A 19,613-nucleotide genomic window follows, 5' to 3' on the forward strand; every position below is an offset into this window, starting at 1 on the left:
TGTATCAATTAGAAATTTGCAATTTTTGGAAATTACGAGCATTTTCTCTAAATAATTTATAAACAATCAATTTTCCACCTTGAAAATCATTTGTTCAAAATCGCAAAACAATTATTCATATTCAGAATTTTTAATTAAACAATTTCTACTATTTATTTATAAACAACGAATGTTTAAAAAAATAATAATTTCGTGCAAAATGTGATGTGAAAGATGCTGAATACCCAGGATTGTTTTCAAATTTTTCTCACGCAATTTAATTAACAAATCGGCAAATTGGTCTGTAAAAGATACTTTTACTTGACAATTTCAGACTTCAAATTAAGATTTCTGAAAATCTTATTTTAAGACCGTTGCGATCTCAAAATAAGGTAGTATTTTCTTGAGTGTATAGAATCTTTACATCCGCGGGACCTACAGGGTTTCATTTCGGATGAAATTCGAATATTCCCCGCTGCTACTATTACCAGGAAATATCCGCAAACAATTCCGGAGAACAATTCACAGAGAATTGTTTGCGGACAGATAACCCAGTGGAATACCCCTCGAGCTTCGAAAGAAATCGGGGTATTTCCCTCAAGCTCCCCAGCATACAAACGAGTTGATCAAGTTTTCCGGGAAAATTTGACATCCCCACATATCTGCGCTGAAGCTATCCGGAAATACCCGATTATTTTGAAGCTCTTCGGGTATGGAACCGGAAATTTCCCCTTTTTTTAAATCAATCTATCTACATTTTTGGCATCATTTCCCGTCGGTCATGTCAACAACTCCCGGTATATGACAACAGTCGAGTGTGCCATCATTTTCATTCAGCACAATTGAGAAAAGATATCAATTTTTAGAAAGAGGGTGATTTGCGGTGGATTTTCGCTTTGTTGACAAATAACTCCTTAACAAAGCGCCGGAGACAAAAATTGTATTAGACTTTTCATCTCCAAATAACTCCCCCAAGCTACTAATGATTTTTTGTCTCCGATGCTTTGTTTATGAGCAGGGCCCGGAAGTCCGTGTCGCTAAAATGATGGGGGTGCCGTGCCTGAATCGAAAAATGAAAAAAAAAAACAAAACTGGAATGTCAGAAAATTGGAGGTTGCGTTTGATTTAATTTTCTGAAATTGATGTTTTTTCTTCTTTTTTTTTTTCAAACACTTGAGATTTTATTCGGGTGTAAAGAGGGGGGGGAATGGGATGATCCATAATTATAGGATCGAATTGATAAATAGAGTCCCTGTCCTAAATGTCGAGAAAATTATGTGAAAATAGTGTACATTGCCACACTATATTCACATAATTTTCCCGACAATATACTCCACAGCCTCTTAGATTCACCCTAGGTGAATTTATTTTATTTGAGGTGCTAGAGAGGATAACTATAGCCATCCTGGAATGTGTCCTAGGTGGACACCTGTTGGGACTCCTGGAAAAAAGCCTCTTAGGTGTCCTTCTGAGTGTCCTAGGTAGAATCCTGTTGGAACTGATGGGAAAAATCCTTCTTAATGTCCTTCTGAGTGTCCTAGGTAGAATCCTGTTGAGACTGCTGGGAAAAATCCTTCTGGGTGTCCTTCCGAGTGTCCTTGGTAGATTCCTGTTGGGACTGCTGGGGAAAATCCTTCTAAATGTCCTTCTGAGTGTCCCAGGTGGAATCCTGTTGGGAATGCTGGCAAAAATCTTTCTAGGTGTCCTTCCGAGTGTCCTTGGTAGATTCCTGTTGGGACTGCTGGGAAAAATCCTTCTAAGTGTCCTTCTGAGTGTCCCAGGTGGAATCCTGTTGGGAATGCTGGCAAAAATCTTTCTAGGTGTCCTTCCGAGTGTCCTTGGTAGATTCCTGTTGGGACTGCTGGGAAAAATCCTTCTAGGTGTCCTTAACTTTTCCCAGCAGTCCTAACAGGATTCTATCTAGGACACTCAGAAGGACACCCAGAAGGATTTTTCCCAGTAGTCCCAACAGGAATCCACCTGGGACACTCAGAAGGACACTTAGAAGGGTTTTTGCCAGCATTCCCAACAGGATTCCACCTGGGACACTCAGAAGGGCACCCAGAAGGATTTTTCCCAGCAGTCCTAACAGGATTCTACCTAGGACACTCAGAAGGACATTAAGAAGGATTTTTCCCATCACTCTCAACAGGATTATACCTAGGACACTCAGAAGGACACCTAGAAGGATTTTTCCCAGCAGTCCCAACAGGAATCTACCAAGGACACTCGGAGGGACACCTAGAAGGATTTTTCCCAGCAGTCCCAACAGGATTTTACCAAGGACACCCAGAAGGATTTTTCCCATCAGTCTCAACAGGATTCCACCTAGGACACTCAGAAGGACACCTAGAAGGATTTTTCCCATCAGTTCCAACAGGATTCTACCAAGGACACTCGGAAGGACACCTAGAAGGATTTTTCCCAGCAGTCTCAACAGGATTCCACCTAGGACACTCAGAAGGACACCTAGAAGGATTTTTCCCAGCAGTCCCAACAGGAATCTACCAAGGACACTCGGAAGGACACCTAGAAGGATTTTTCCCATCAGTTTCAACAGGATTCTACCTAGGACACTCAGAAGGACACCTAGAAGGATTTTTCCCAGCAGTCCCAACAGGAATCTACTAAGAACACTCGGAAGGACACCTAGAAGGATTTTTCCCAGCAGTTCCAACAGGATTATACCTAGGACACTGAGAAGGACACCTAGAAGGATTTGTCCCATCAGTTCCAACAGGATTATACCTAGGACACTCAGAAGGACACCTAGAAGGATTTTTCCCAGCAGTCCCAACAGGAATCTACCAAGAACACTCGGAAGTACACCTAGAAGGATTTTTCCCAACAGTCCCAACAGGAATCTACTAAGGACACTCGGAAGGACACCCAGAAGGATTTTTCCCAGCAGTCTCAACAGGATTCTACGTAGGACACTCAGAAGGACATTAAGAAGGATTTTTCCCATCAGTTCCAACAGGATTCTACCTAGGACACTCAAAAAGACACTAAGAAAAGTTTTTCCCATCAGTTTCAACAGGATTCTACCTAGGACACTCAGAAGGACACCTAAGAGGCTTTTTTCCAGCAGTCCCAACAGGTGTCCACCTAGGACACATTCCAGGATGGCTATAGTTATCCTCTCCAGCATCTCCAATAAAATAAATTCACCTAGGGTGAATCTAAGAGGCTGTGGAGTATATTGCCGGGAAAATTATGTGAATATAGTGTGGCAATGTACACTATTTTCACATAATTTTCCGGTCATTTAGGACAGGGACTCTATTTATCAATTCGATCCTATAATTATGGATCATCCCATTCCCCCCCTCTTTACACCCGAATAAAATCTCAAGTGTTTGAAAAAAAAATAAAAAACATCAATTTCAGAAAATTAAATCAAACGTAACCTCCAATTTTCTGACATTCCAGTTGATTTTTTTTTTTTCATTGTTCGATTCAGGCACGGCACCCCCAGGATTTTAGCGACACGAACTTCCGGGCCCTGTTTATGAGTTATCAAGAAAAAAAACGACAGCCAATCAAGCGCTATTCCCCGATAGAGAAATCATATCCTCTTTCCCATTTAAGGCGGAAGGATGATGGCATTGAATGTTTAATTGATTCCAATCAATTTCATCCCTCGATATTGAATGAGAGTGAAGATATGAATTTTTTACGTTGACTCCGATTTTTAGGGTCACATTGCGTGTAGGAACCAAATGGCTCTGCCGCGGTGAAATTTATTGCGAGTTGCCTCACCCGGGCATGATGACCGAAGAACATTTTTTTTCAGATCATTGTGCATTAAATGCCCAATCGATTGCCATCATTTTCATTCCTCCAGCCCAAGTGATAGAGGAGATATTAATTTTCAAAAAGAGAGTAATTTGCGGGGGATTTTCGTTTTGTTGACGAATAGCTCCTTAACCAAGCGCCGGAGACAAAAATTGTATTAGCCTCTTCATCACCAAATAATCCGTAGGTCATGTAAACAAATCCCGCAATATGCCAACAGTCGAGAGTGTGAACGAACAATTGTTGTTGTCCAACGGACACATTGCACTGGTTTATACACAGCAATATTGACGTACTCCTCCCCAATGTGTAATGACAGCCTGTCCGTGCATTCGGCTGGGAATGTTTTTTTTCTCCATTTCATTTCATTGTAGGCAAGGAGGGCACGAGGGTTTATCACCCCCTTTACGTTCCGGAGGGGAAGGGAGAGAGGAGTATAGAAGTCATTGGACAGACTAGACTCGTGTGCAAACTCTGATGGCATAAAGTTCAAAATAATTTCCCACGTGCTGCATTGTCCCCGATATTTTCCTTTCTTCATAAAGTTAGGGAAAGTTTAGTTTATATGTGCAACCGACAGTTGGCGAGGATGGCTCCGATCAAAGGGACGAGCCTCCATTTATTAAATAATAAAAGGTTCTATTTCTGTACCCGAAAAAATGATTTATTTTAATCAAATAAATAAGTTTATTTATCAAGGTAGGAATACCCGAACGCATACTACCAATTATGACTTATTTCTAAATTTTTATAATTTTCCTCCTGTTTTTTACTCTCAATTAAATTATAGTGGAAACAGAAAACTATAATCTGGTCGACCCAAGCTCAATTTTTCAGATTTCAAATGGGCATCTTTTTATAATTTGAATTCTGTGGCGGACTGCACTGACACGACACCTTCAGGCGCCATCTGTTAACCGAGTTGGTTAGAGACACTAATCGGTGTAGCGTGTGTCAAAGGAAAATGTAGACAACTAAATAAAATCATTATTTACGGTAAAGAAAAGGGTCGAGTAAGTGATTGAAATCCAAAAATAGGGAAAGAAACTCGCGAAATCATAGAAAAATTGGTTTAGGCTACTGACGCATTGAAAAATCGAACGTCGCTATACTCGAACGATCCACTTGACCTCACCTGTCAAACAAATTTGCCCGCACCTTATCATCCTTTTCTTCATTAAAATACTGTTCTGAGGATTAAATTTAATGTTTAATGATTGATCTATCACAGGGGAAAATGAAAAAAGAGAAAGGAGCAAAATTACAGTGCTGAGGAGTTGGAGAAGGCACTGGCAGCTCTGAAAACTGGGGAAAGCTGAGGAGCAGTGAGCAGACTCTACCAAATACCAAAGATGACCCTTTATTAGAAAAATATAACAATTGTATATATAACTAATAGAACAAAGACTTTAATTAACTCGACACGTTAGAAGAATCATTTAACGTGGTATACGAGCGCAAGAAACTCCAATGTTCGGGTTTAAGGCCTCTGGTCGTTCGGGTACTGATTCAAGAGCCATTTGACCATTCGGATACTGACGCTTCGACGGAATGGTTAATTTTCATTTACTATTATTCACAGGAGCATGAATTTTATATCAAAGTGATTTTGATCTACGCGAATAATATTGACGTTTACAAAAAATTATTTTTGTTTTGACGATTCTACATCTGAATAATGAGAAAAACGCATTCTATTACTGGGATATTCTTACACGCTCGGGTACTGGTGTCTCCACGGTAAATGGTACGAAATGATGTTTCTATTGAAGCTAAAAATTTATCTTTATTTACAGTTCTGTCTATTTTAAATAGATATTTTTTCAATTATCTTCCCAATTTTGCCATTCATTTTTACCCCATTTTTCGAATAAATCCCCCTCAACTCCATTCTTCATAATTACGTAGACATCTCATGTCATCAATTCGTTCGCCAGCAAAATTTCCCCCAAAAATAATAGACAAAAGCGTGTTTGAAGCGAAAATCGCGTGTTTTGCAACCAAATTTCTTGAACGAGATTTCCGCCTGTTCGTTGTGGGATATTTTGCGATTCCTCGCGTGTGCGAAAGGGCTTAAAATCGGCGGTTTGTGTTCGCGTGAGTCTGACGGGATTCGTCTGGGCTTGACGAGGGGCAAAAGGAGGGCAGGGGGCTACGGGGTGGAGAAACGAGTGGGGTTTAACCCCTTTGGACTGCAGCTCCACCGATGCTCTACAGATAAGGGTAGCCTGCACGATATGGTTTATATACTCTGTACACATAAGTAGTTTCGAAGGGAGGGGGGAATACCTAGCGTGGCCAGAGAGGAACGTACGAATTGTGTGGTTCTGGGCTGGAGAGCATTATTCCAACATTTTCAAACGGTCTTGTCACGATTCCGGTGAGATTTAAACGATTTTTCTTGTCGTTTTTATGGAATTCGAGAAAATTCAACTTTTCAATTTTTGTAAACAGGGTGTTTCAACACTCATCGTACATATGATAGGAGAGATAAAAACTCTAATGAATTTTTTGCCTCCAACGGGTTGTTTATGAGTGATCAAAAAAAAACGAGAGCCAATCAAACGCTATTCCCCGATAGAAAAATCATATCCTCTTTCCCATTTAAGGCGGAAGGATGATGGCATTGAATGTCTAATTGATTCCAATCAATTTCATCCCTCGATATTGAATGATGGTGGAGATATGATTTTTGTACGTTGACTCTGATTTTTAGGGTCAGATTGCGTGTAGGAACCAAATGGCTCTTACGCCGCGGTGAAATTTATTGTGAGTTGTCTCACCCGAGCATGATGACAGAAGAACAATTTTTTTAGATCATTGTGCATTAAATGCCCAATCGATTGCCATCATTTTCATTCCTCCGGCCCAAGTGGGAGAGGAGATATTAATTTTCAAAAAGAGAGTGATTTGCGGTGGATTTTTGCTTTGTTGACGAATAACTTCTTAACAAAGGGCCGGTGACAAAAATTGTATCAGACTTTTCATCTCCAAATAACTCCCCCAAGCTGCTAATGATTTTTTTTGTCTCCGCCACTTTTGTTTATGAGTTATCAAGAAAAAAACGACAGCCAATCAAACGCTCTTTCCCGATAGGGAAATCATATCTTCTTTCCCATTTAAGGCGGACGGATGACGGCATTGAATGTCTAATTGATTCTAATCAATTTCATCCCTCGATATTGAATGATAGTGGAGATATGATTTTTTTACATTGACTCTGATTTTTAGGGTCACATTGCGTGTAGGAACCAAATGGCTCTTACGCCACAGTGACATTTATTGTGAGTTGTCTCACGCGAGCATGATGACAGAAGAACAATTTTTTCAGATCATTGTGCATTAAATGCCCAATCGATTGCCATCATTTTCATTCCTCCGGCCCAAGTGAGAGAGGAGATATTAATTTTCAAAAAGAGAGTGATTTGCGGTGGATTTTTGCTTTGTTGACGAATAACTTCTTAACAAAGGGCCGGAGACAACAATTGTATTAGACTTTTGTCTTCAAATGACTCCCCCAAAGCTACAACGATATGTACGATGAGTTCTGTGGCACTCTGTATTTTGAAATCTGGGAAAGGCGGGTTGAATGAGTGAAATGCGAGGAAAATTATTCATCGAATATTTCTGGACAACTTCGTTACGAACGAACGAAGATGTCTGATTTTGCAGGTTAGAAAATCCTGAGTGCTTGCGCGATGGATTTTCCTGCAAATCTTGACAAATCGGTTTCTATGCGGGGATGCTTGCGGAAAATACCCCGATTTATTTGGGAGCTCGGGGGTATTAAACTGAGATGCTCTTTACCTCAGAATTTCGGACAGGATAATTGTTTGAGGATATTTGCCGTTGCCAGTAGGGGGCAATTTCGTATCTTAAATCTTTACTCTGAACAAGAAAAACTATTTTAGAGTCTTCTTTGAATATTCAATGCGTTATTTCTCAAGTGTAGAGACCTAACTCTTTCTAGTATTTACAAAATGAATAGAAAACGAAAGTGAGAGCCGATTGACCGGCATTACCCGCTTTCGGGTGATACCGCTCGGCAGGACTCCAATATTGCTCATAGTCTGCTACGTGTATCTCTCACGCTGTAACCTAACCTCGAACCAACCACTGTCAAATTGTAGAAAAAAATTATGAAGTGAATGGAGTGAATATTGAGAAATACAGTGAACAATAATATTTGTTACATTCCATGGAGAATTGTGAATTGTGTGATTGTTTTTCCATTGATTATTTAAGTTGATTCATGTGGTTTGAAGGAATGAAAAATACAAATAATTTATTATTATGTTGATTATTATAGTACATCGTATTAGAATCTCCGACATTTCTTGCTCAATATTGTTGGGTTTTGCACACCTCTCATCATTACAATGCATAGAATGACTGAGTGGTATTGACATCCAGCCGAGCGATATTGCCCGCAGCAGCCGAGCGGCATTACCGGTCCTACTCGGACTGAACAAAATTATCAATAATTATTAATCCGAGTCTAGTAAAAAGTTCATATTGAGCTCAAATCACGCAAGGAAGTACCAGGAAACCGATAACAGCAGTTTTGTAACACAATTTAGGGGTTAACACTGTAAAAAACCTTATTCACTGGACGAACAATTGTACACTGCAAAGCCCTCAAAACTTCCCTTTGTATTTTTTTTATATTTAACGCAGTAGATAGATATTTAAGTAAGTTGACCTAACCCTTAGCTGAGTTTTTGCGAAATATCTCTGAATCTAAGGCAACTATCCAAATTTACATAATTACCTTTTTTGTAGCCGGAAATGCAGTCTATAAAAAAGGTCATGATAAAAATTTTGCTCTCCCCCTTGGGTTTCGAAATATTCATCGAAAACTGGCCAATAGTCAAAATCAACTTCAACTTTTTCACCGTTTCACTACTAAAATCAGTGATATTCTCCAAAAAATCAACGGTTCTTTCTCCATCAAGCAAAATCGACTGTAACCCTCCGCTCTCCCAATCAAGTCCAGAAAATCGCTACACCTCGCAGGACCCCTGAAACTTCCCCTAGAAATCTCTCTTTGTTACTTTAACGAGCAGCGATATCAAAACGCGTTTCTTCTCTCCCCGTCACAATGAAAAACGAGACCGTCGCTGCCTCCGTCTCCTCCCTCCTAAAAACTCTCAGTATAAAATCACTCGTGGCAACAAAAATAAAACCGTGAGGTATCTCCTCCGCAAGAGGCAGAATAACAAAAAAAAAATAGAAAAAGGCAAAAGGAGGAAAATAAAGCCAGGGGGAGGGAAAAATGAGAACGAAAATGGAGAGAGAAAAAAAAGTTAAGTACACGGGAAAGCGTGCATCAACATCCATTATCTGTACTTAACCGTTAAATCTTTTCCCCCTACAAGTGGTCGCCAGTTGGAAAAGTGTGTGTACGTGGTGGCTATTAAACGAAAGGGAAACGAACGTAAAAAAAAACATAATTGTTTGTATAATAGGGGTGGGAGGGGTCGGGGTTTGTATGAGGGGGGGGGGTAGGGGCAGGAGGTGCAAGAGTTAAAGAGCCAAAGTGTGTCGTCGACTATTTTTTCTTCTTGCGTTTTATTAAACCGTTTTGCTGTACTTTGTTGCAACGTTGCACGTGCCATATCGATCGTTATATTTTTCCCGCGGACAAGGTGGGTACATATATCAGCTGGAGATGGCGTCAATGTGGTGGATTTGACAGTAACTGCATGAGGTAAAAACGTGAGGGAGAAAAAGGTGATATAAAGTGCGGCGATAGAGAGGTTAATGGTCGATATTCTGGGCGGGCGAGAGGTTCGTTAATGGCGGGTCGTCGATTTTAATTCGAGAATATCGGGAAATCGCTAGGGAAACTTCACCCTGAGTGACGGCCTATTTTGATCTGTTGCTTCATGACTTTCGGGTGAAACGAATTTTTGGAAATTTCTTGGAGTGAATTTGGGTCAATTGTTTTTAATCCAAACAGCGTGGGGAATATCGCGAACGAGTGGAGAAAGTAATAGGCGGTTTTCATGAGTAAAATCGTCTTGAGTCGAATTTTCATGAAGCCCGCCTAGCAAACAAAAGAAAATTGAATACCATTCTATCAAACATGAATAAACGAATCATAATTGTCCAAATCATTTAGGTCAGAGGAAAATAGAATAATTCTACCTTTTTAATATTGCGTTTATTGAGGTTTTCTTCGAACAAAGTTGACTAGAATTGATAGCTAGAATTATGAGATTATTTCACATTTTTTACGTTAAGGATAGGAGAATCTGAATGCAATATAGTGAAAATGATGATCGATTTTTTCACTTTAAACAAATAATATTAATATCCAAATACAAAATTTCTGATATGAATAAAAAGAAACTGTGACTCAATATTCCAAATGAAGTTTTAATTTTTAATTTGGTGCTGAGAACACGAGATGACAATATTCTAAGCACGGAATTATACTGATGAGATGAACAACAGATTAATTGAATTACCGTGTGAACTGACTAAAAATTGATAACAGTGTGGATACTAGGGACGTGAAATGACCGTGATTTTTCAATTCGGTCAGGTCATGCAAAATTGACCGTTTTCTGACTATTTTCTGACACCGAGATAATTCCCCATGCAAAATGACCGTCATAACAACCAGTGTAAAAAAATTGAGAAAATGACCAAAATTCCTTTATATAGATGCAAATTGACGGTCATTCTCTTTTTGGTAATTTTTTCGGTCAGATTTTTGGTTATTTTATTTCATTGATCAGAAATTGAATCGCATTTGATAATTTAAAGTTAATGTTTATTGGAACGAATTACAAAACAATCATAAATTCGATACTCGAGATCACTCAGGATAAACTCATGAACTTAATAAACGTCAACAAAATTAATTAAATATATATCTCTGTATATATTATGGTTTTGGTGAAAAACTTCATATTAAATTAGGAGGATGCTGGATGAGGCTCGTCTTCAGTCTTTCTCTCCTTAAATCTCATAATTGCCACTGGCTCCCTCATCTAGCTCGCTCAGCTCTTCACCTGAATTGCTTACTGAATGAATTTAGTTATGTAGTGTCGCATTGACCCCTAGTGGTGACGTAAGGTCCCTATCATCGCCAGCAGCCTTGCCGACACCGAATAACCGAATAAAAATTTCTGTGTGTCATCTATATAGATGAGAATTGACCGTCAGAATTGAATCGGTCATTTTTCGAATTCCTGACCGAATCGTCAGATTTATGGACATGGTAATTACCCGTCATGACCGCGGTAATTGACCGTCATTTGACCGGTCATTTTGTCACTCACATCCCTAGTGGGTACGCACTTTTACCAGAGTATCAACAAACATTGAATTCCAGAAATTCACACTCTAAAGTGTGTTCTAGAAGGAATCGAATTGTAATTATGATTAAAATCGTATTCAGTGAGCATAGGAATTAGAAGATGAGCAAATCATTTATTGTAATATGAAGATTTAACAGCTGATAAATTGAAATGAGAATGATGATACGCAATTAATCCAAAAAAGGACATCAACGCCCGGGCCGTTTGCGTGATTAAATAACCTTTAGGTGCTGTCTATAAAAAATAAAAGTTTCGTAATTGTTTCATTTTCGTCAATGAACTTTCAACTAAGGCAAGCGTTGCATTTCTCCATTTTCCGTAATGTTTTGTGCTCCTGTGACTGCAGCTTCAGCAAACTGAGTTTTTCATTTAGACAGATAACAGAAGTGAGAATTCTGAGTGAATAAAAATCCAAGAAAGAAACGACAACGACATAAATTCAATGAGTATCCGTAGTTTGTTGGCTCGTTGGATGGTACCAAAGTTTGTCGCATTTTTTTTCCCATGGAAAAATCCTTCTGGGATGCTACATCTCTCCCTTGTCTCCTTTCAAACGTAATATGAAAGAACCTTGACAGACTTCGGAGGTTTGTTGTCAGTAGTAGAGAGAAAAGTTTTCAAACCCGAAGGGACTTTTCTGCTTCTTCACTGCTTGCGACTCTTTGCGGAGCACAAAATGCGTAGGTGGACGGTACTATGATGGCTGAAATCTGCGCTATATAGAAAGAACTACAATGGAAAAGAATCTCTTCTTTCAGTTGCGAGAGTTCTTAGGTATTTCAATTTTAAGGAACTCATATTGCGAGTCGATAAAATAAACTTCACCAGTAGAAAATCAAGACCATCTTCGTTGGAAACTTCAGTGTGATGACCTATTCAGCCGCATTATTGATGACACATGTCATTAAAAGCTTCGAATAAATCGAAATAAAATAAAAAAATGGTAAAAATCGTTAACGAAAAGCTCTTATGGAGTACACACATTAACATCTCGAATCAAAAAGCGAAGTCATCATGGCGGGGCTCTACCACCTTTTTAAAAACGAATCCCTGTCGACACAAGCTAAACTCAAATTGTATAAGGCATCAGTCAGGCCGGTAATAACCTATGGTTGCCCCGTCTGGCATAATGCAGCCTCCACCCATATCGCCAAATTCCAAGTTACTCTAAACAAATATCTCCGTCTTATTAATAATGCCCACTATGGCAGCCCTATCTCCTCCCTCCGCATTAGATCCAACACAGAAATGATCCATTACTTCATCACTCGCATTACAGACAATTTTGAAGTGAATCTTAAAAATCATTCAAATTCATTGATGAATAACATCAACCCTGGCAAAATTTCAAGATGGTCAACTGGCCGTAGTTAATATGTCAGCGCAATACTCAAGATATTGGGTTTTTCACTGGTCGCTTTTCACTACTATTAGCATGCTGTCTATTTTGTGACTCAACCTCCCGTTATCTAAATGAAATACAAATTCCATGATATTTGTACGGAGAAGCTCAAAGGCTGTAACTACGATTGATAATATACCTATTAACAAATCTCCAAGATGATGATTTCGAAGGCACTGATCCCACCGTTTCAAAAATTTGAAGGGAGACAAATATGGACTTCACCATTGGAAAGCCAGGGAAAAATGAGCTGGAAAAGTCAATATGATGGCCCATTCTACCCCATTATTGACGAAGTTCCAGCCATCGAAACTTTCAATTTCCAAAATTTGTTCCCGCTGGAACTCCGAAACTACTGGGGCAAAATGGCTCGTCATATTGACTTTTCCAGCTCATTTTTTCCCTGGCTTTTCACCCCCGCCACCAAACTTGACGATATCCCAAATTTTCATTAACCAAACTACTCAATATATACCTCCAACTCCTGGAAAAAAATCAATCAATCTAAATAAAATGCAAACTTCCTGTTATCTTCATCGTCACCTCTACCGACGAGACATTATTAATATTCTAAATATCGTCGCGAAGTGGGTCATCCTCTGGAATCACCCTCAATTTAATTATCGAATTCCGAAGAAAAATAATCCGAAACTTGAGGGTATTTGCGTGAAAAGACAAAGTTAGGAGCAAAGTTTTCAGTGGCTTTCGTGAAAGTATTGGCACGGTGAGCGGCTAATTTTCCGGGACTGGTCTTGACTCTTCACGGCTATTGGCCACGGCAACTGCCCCCTGAAGGATAAACTCACCAACTATACTTGTATATATCCATCCGTGAAGAGTAAAAAAAAAATACGAATGAAGAGCAGAAGGAGAATGACCGGTTCGTCGGGCGCACACCGGACGGGAATCGGCGATCTCTCGGATGCTGGGCTTAACGTCTCTCCTTGGCTCCGGTCAGTTGCCCTGGCTGCACTGCCAACTTTTCTTCACCTCACCGGGCGAATGACCGTTACGTTTTTTCATTTCAAGGCTAAATATCCTTTCGTTTGTACCCGCCTTATTTTTCCATTTGCTTTTGCTTCCGAATGGAAGCATTGAAGTCGTTCAATTTTTACATTTCCTAATTTCGCTTGATCCAAGTAGGGGACGACATGAGACCTTTCGTCTTGAAATAATTTAATCTTTCAAGTACTCATCAATTTATCAATTCTTCAAATCTATCGTTCAAAGTGATCAATGGACAACAATTTTCATGAAACTGTAATATTTGAGTATTTCCCGGGTTTTAATGTAAGCAACTATAGCTCATTTTGCCTTCTCGTCAAACTGTAGTTGAATCATGAATTTATTCTAGGTATCAATTCAAATTTATCTCGAATTCGCTTAACACAAATCATGGAATTGAAAAGTTCCGACTCTGGAACTTTGTCGATAATGAGGCAAAATAGGCCGGTATACATAGTTTTTCGGTGGAAATTTCTCTACTTGTCAGTTGAGATGTTTTATCTCATCAATTTACTAGGTTTCATGAAATAAAAAAATGAAAAAAATAATGGCTCTTGGGGGGATCGAACCCGCGACCTTCGCGTTATTAGCACGACGCTCTAACCAACTGAGCTAAAGAGCCAATGGCATGGTACCGTTCTCCCCTAGAGATCGGAAAATGTTACAAGACTGAAACAATTTCAAGAAAGTAACAAATCACTGAAAATAAATTATTAAATTCTAAACGTTTATTTAGAATTAATTTCAGTTTTAAAAAATCGGTGGAAACAGTAGTTTTCAATGGAAACGAAGGATGAAAATAGGAAAAATTATAACAGTTGGTCTGCATTGCTCAAAAAAGTCATGAAAACAAGGTGGGCGGTATTGGACGCATGCCGGGCGGTATTACCCTCAAAGTTCGATTCCACCGCTCACTGGCCGATGGCAATTGAATTACATAATTAAATATGTTTAATGTTAATAAAAAATCTGTCCTCTTCACATCATTGAGTAAACACCTCGAACAACCCATTCTGACCGTTTATGACTCCTTGAAGAGTGCGAGGCTGGAAAAGAGACTCATTTCCCTTAGGTGCACGGAGAGAATTTTTTGGTAAAAATAATCGTGAAATCCAGGTAAAAAGTACGCGGATGGAAGGGTAATTCTGTAGCAGTGTATTTTTGGAGCAATAAATATCCTTGGTGTGGATAAATTCTAATGAACATTTCCGGATAATATTTGTTCTTATCTGAGTAAAAATTGCCAGTACGCGCCGATAAAAATTATTACATATCTTGGTAGTTTTTACAAATATCTGGATAAAAATTACTGTTCCAGAATGGTAAAAAATACTGACCTTACCTACAGATTTCTTCCACGCAGAGGTTAATACTCCAAAACACTCGAGTGTTACCGACAGAGCTCGAAGTGTTTTTACCACGTGACATTCTACTGATAGAAATTTATTGTTTGGAAGGGTAAAAAGTGTTGCGCGCATCTGGTTAGTTTTTGATGCGCACGATGGGTATAATTTAATAGATTTGGGTGAATTAAAATTATTCTATGAATTTTATAATAATTACCAGGATAACTATAATTTTTATCATTCACATAAATATTATTTGTCTTTGTCTATATACATTTTGACAAAGGTATAAACAATTTTTGGTTTCTTCGGCGAAAATTACCATACGGAAGGGTAAAATTTATTTTACATATGATGAATTTTATTATTTAACATCAATTTTTGTCGAACTTCCGGATATAAATCAGCCGAAAAATTTCAATAATACACGTTCATCCTTCTGGAAGAGTAATTTTTACCAAAAATTTTTCTCCGTGTGGGCGGTACGGGCACCAGCTCCCCTAACAAATTTCCCAGGTCGTACCCCAGCCTAAATTCAAATTCAATCCATCGATCACAGCTCGAAACCTGAAATTTTCCAATAACGAGTTGTCGTCAATGAAAATTCCGGGAAAAATCCCTAATAATGCCCACTACTCTCAAATTACCTGTTCTTTTAATCAAGTATGCTAAAGAGCATTGATCCAATCCGATTTAATTAATTCTTTTTTTCCATCCCCACAATATCCACTGGCGATTATTCCATGGAGGAAGCACCCCTCCCTCCCCCCGCCCCGCGCAGCTGTCGGTTAATTCACTAGCCATTGGTCCTCTCCGCGGCGCAGTGAAGAAAATGGAAACGGAAAAGCCGCTAACGAGATATCGATTCTATTGTCAGTCGGGTAATTAAAAAAATAACGCTTGCTTCCGTATAACCCGCGCTGAGCACACACGTGAAAACGTATTGCCTGGTGGACTAACTGCGGATATGTGCTGGGGTTTTTGGAGGGCTGGTGGGGGTGAAGAGGCTCGGAGGAGTGTACATTGAGTCTGGGGGAATAAATTACGCAAATTGATCGGTTTTATTGCGTTTAAACCGGATGATTGTGCTCTGGGGTGTCCTTGAGGGCGGCCGTTCCGAAATTTTTAAGGTCCCGCCCCCTCAAAAGACTTGAAATGAACAAGGAGAGTAATTTTTTAGAAAAATTCTAGTACTAGCAAAGTGACGGCCAGGAAAAATCCAGTGCCGACACTAGAAATTTTATTGGGGAAAACGTGAATTTTTCCTCGTATTTATGTGAAAATTTCACATAAATGCCCGAGTGGAAATTTCAGTCAGTTAACTTGGAACTACATTAGTTTTAGGTTCAATACTGGTCAGAATTTATTGATTAGACTTTCGGATCAGGATCTGATGAGATTCTGAATAGAGTATCTGTATCCATTATGGCGGAGTGAATTGTAATCCTATTCTGATCAGTCAAATCTTGACTGAATCCTTATCGGATCTGGTACTGTTCAGGAAGATCGAATCCTAGAATTTTCCCGAGATGAAAAAATCGCGTCTCTGGCGATCTCTCGGAGGCTTTAGAGATTCTTGGGGACTCTCCGCAGTCTCCATGGAGTCTCTGTCGATCTCGCGGATATTTCGTTGCAGAGACAGAGATCGTGAGATATCGCTAGTCTCTGTTACGGAGATCGACACTTAGAACTATTTGCCTATACAAATTGTTGGATATCCCAGAGAGAGATTCTAACTTAGTTTATTTTTGCCAGGCAATGTTTCAACACCGCTTTTCACCTCTGATAGTGTAATTGTAATTACTCGTTACACGATTTTCATTTCCAACACTATTCCCAATTAACTAGGTGAATAAATTGGGTTTGAGAGTCGTTTGAGAGTCGGATACGTGTAGAACATATTTTTAACCGAGAAAATCGGAAGAAAAACTATCCGAGCTAAAATTTAATTCAATTGATTTTCACAATTGACATGTTAATGACGATACCCTTGGGAAAAAAGCGAATAATAACGAATTTTATCAAAATTAATAATTTAATTGATAATCAAATTATTAAATCAATTAATAATTTATTTAAGAATGAAATTATTAAATTGATTAAAATTCAATTTAATTTTTTTTTTAATCATTTTTCCAAGTGATGAAGTTTTTAAGCAATAATTAGCACTACAATGGAACCGAAATTTTCTCATTCAATGGCACAATGTGTCATCTACTTCAATTGAGATGTTGATTATAAGACTCTAATTCGAAAACGAGACGAATTAGAAATGACAACTTGATATTATCTCTACGAATAGATAATCGATTCGTATTGGAATTTTCAATAAAAAATGTGACCAAGAACTTCATCATTTATCAGAACTGATAGAGAACGTAGAGATTCTCATTAACCATGTTGTAATCATTTGGAATTGTTGTATTGAATTGTATTTCTTAGTTAAGTCAGAAGTATTTTATTATTCAAATGAAATAACTACAAAAAATTGTAAATTTTTATCTCAGTGAACAGTGAATACATTCAAATTGGGGTGTGAATCACAATAGTTAAGAACAGTTAAAAATAGTTGATTTAAATGCTCTGATTTGTACACGACAAAAATAACCAAATAATTTTATATTTCCTTCAAATTTTCCATATTTTCTTGAAATTTTCTCGTTTGCGTCTGCTATTTTCCATCTAAGAATAATATTACACTTGCAGAGAAGATTTTCATTTTCATCTCCGACCTTTTATCTACTCTACTTCGATGCAATTTACCGGTTCCATAATGTAAGTCGTTCCCCCTGGAACTTTCAAATGGAAACAAACACAAAGCAAATTCATAACATCTACAGTAATTAGATCATCAGTCAAATTGCATTGATAAAAACGTGAAACATTATATTGAAGCAAATTGGTATTGAACTGTGGCACTGTGACCAATTTCTTTATTACTGCAAAATACTTAGCATGACATTCGTCCACACAATACGATTTGCATTGGCAATCAGAAGCTCTAATGAAACAAACAATTACTCCGAATCCAACATCACCATTGAGCTTAAATTTTACATGAGTCGAATCGGTTTTCTTCCCTCGTCGGTAGATTTGTGAAGTGTAGAGAATCCCTGTTTTCATGAATCGATAAAAAATTCCAATATTCGTATCAATCGTATTTGATGATTCGAGAGTCTCCCAAATTAAATCTGGAACTTGATCTTCTTTCTTCATTGCTCCAACTCCGTATAAGTCTGTATGGAGATGTTGAGATTTCTATTTCCTCTGAGGATGTGTTAGACGTTCACAGAAACTCTCAACGATGCTCTCTGGACGTAAATTCTGGATGAGCTCGGGTAGGGCCATGTAATAGGACAGACCAGTACATATTTGTAATCCAGAGAAGCGTGTTCCATTGATTAGGGTTTTCAATTGACCATTGGCGTTTTCAAAGGTGAAGCATGACGTTACCCACAGTGGACCAAAGTCTCGTGCAGTTTTAGGGAGATGAGGTAATAAACGGAGATTGGCACTCATGAATCTATCGTAAAGATCAGAAAACTTAGAAACGAACTCTATGAACAATTCGTCAGCCTTATCAATCATTTCATCTGAAAAACTGGATTGATTCAGTAAAAACATGCCATCTACCAGTAATAAATAGTGTTCGAAATAAACATTTGGCATAATCAATTTGAAAATAGGGACTAGGCAGGCTCAAAAAACATTTGGTCCGAATTTCAATTGGCAAGTTTATAAAAACGAGAGCTCATTAGTTCAAATGACTGTGTAATTTTTTTCCGATTTTTAGCAACATTTCTAGTGCTTCCGCAAACGATTTGAAAATATACAAAAATATCTGACCCACTGGCAGTTCGTCATTATGGACGTTAGTGAAAAGTCAAATGATTTTATGGCGATCCCTTGTCAGGTAGCAAGAGTGTCGACCCAGTGTGATGTACAAGTGGGCATGTTCTAGGAAATATCTAAAGGTCCTGCCATTATGCTCACTAGTCACAAAATCGTCAATGTTAAGTAAANCAGGACACTGGTCGCATGAGTCTTTCCCGTCTCGCAATGGTCCGTAACAATTAGAACAGAAGAAATGACGTCTCAGTGGGGTATAAATATTCTTAAAATATTTCCTAAATAAGTATAAACTCTTGACACAGTGATTTGGTCGCCTGCAGTGTAATTCGATTAACTTTAGAATATCTGCTAGACAAGCGCCAGTGAGTGAATGACGCAAGAGTACTGTCAAAATGGACAATGCACTCTCACTCTCTGTGATTCTTGCTCCATCATACAATAAACGATCTTCAATTATCGGGATATGGTCTTCTTCACCCAAGTCCTCGAAATCATCCTCATGCCTGCCATCCTCATCTTCATCGCTCGTAGAAGTTGTCGTTGCGTCTTCTACCTCGGATTCACGAGTACTCACATCATTTTCATCGTATGTATTACCTAAACACCACAGAGAAATTGTTATGATTATCAATCGACCGCAAATTTCTCCAAATGAACGAATCGAAGGAATCCACGTAATCCAACTTCCTTCGTCTCGTAAACTATTCAATTATCATGATAGTGAATAGGCTCAAGTGGAAATCTCCAGCTCTTTTTTTTATTCGCAATTTATTTAGCCAAAATGGTATTTTACACAACAAGTGACGTAAGTCGGACTTAAAACCGTAAAACCGACTTACCTCACGAGTTGTGTAATGCATTTTATGTCATCAGTGCGTCTGTGGGGGTGGTGAGTGGGTA

At 38.6% G+C, this 19,613-nt stretch overlaps 1 non-coding gene across 1 annotated transcript; it reads right to left on the reverse strand.

Annotated features, from left to right (window-relative positions):
• Positions 1 to 14,063: 14,063 nt before the first annotated feature.
• Positions 14,064 to 14,137, reverse strand: Trnai-aau. Its single transcript has one exon. It is a non-coding gene; the product is annotated as a tRNA-Ile (tRNA).
• Positions 14,138 to 19,613: the final 5,476 nt, after the last annotated feature.

Source organism: Diachasma alloeum, unplaced genomic scaffold (genome assembly GCF_001412515.2).
Source record: "Diachasma alloeum isolate Michigan unplaced genomic scaffold, Dall2.0 Dall_scaffold_00202, whole genome shotgun sequence".
NCBI lineage: Eukaryota > Metazoa > Arthropoda > Insecta > Hymenoptera > Braconidae > Diachasma > Diachasma alloeum.